Raw genomic sequence first — 652 nt, 5'->3', positions numbered from 1 at the left:
TCAAGTTCTCCCAGTTTTCTGCACACACCACCACCACCAGCATCACACCCGGTCATCCCTGGCTCTCTTTAGCCCTGTGCTATGCACCATCCATGGGGGCTTGTTCCTGACCACCTCACTTTCCCTAGCACCCTGGGGAGATGGCCCTGCATGTCCAGGACCCCTCAAATCCCAGCTGTGCACCTGAACCATGCAGAGCCCATCCCCTTTCAACCCTCTTTCTATCCTCCCTCAGATGTCTGTCCCCAAAGGGATCTCCTCAGCACCTCCAACTGGCATTTCCTGGCTTTTCACTTGTGAACACGCTCCCCGGCACCCAGGCTGGATTGAAGGATCCCAGTGTGCCCAACTCCAGCATCCTCATGATTCCTGTAGACTTATGCCAGTTCATCCCTCCTACATTTGACCAACCCCAAGGGTCTCAGTACCAGCCCCACTGGGCCTGCTGGCCACGGCAGAGTCCAGCTCCAGCCTCTGGCTCCCACTCTAGTGCGCTTAGGCTCCACCAGAGGGAAGTCAGTGACCATTCCTGGTTAGCTAGAGCTCACCCGTCTGACTTTGTTTCTCTAGAGTCAGAAAGATCCATTCCAGAGAGACAGAGAATTGAAGACTCCACAGCCCTTCCTTCAGGAACTTGCATCCCAGCGTGGAG

The sequence above is a fragment of the Nannospalax galili genome, unplaced genomic scaffold (genome assembly GCF_000622305.1).
Source record: "Nannospalax galili isolate Female #2095 unplaced genomic scaffold, S.galili_v1.0 scaffold933, whole genome shotgun sequence".
Lineage (NCBI taxonomy): Eukaryota > Metazoa > Chordata > Mammalia > Rodentia > Spalacidae > Nannospalax > Nannospalax galili.
This window is presented reverse-complemented; position numbering follows the sequence as displayed.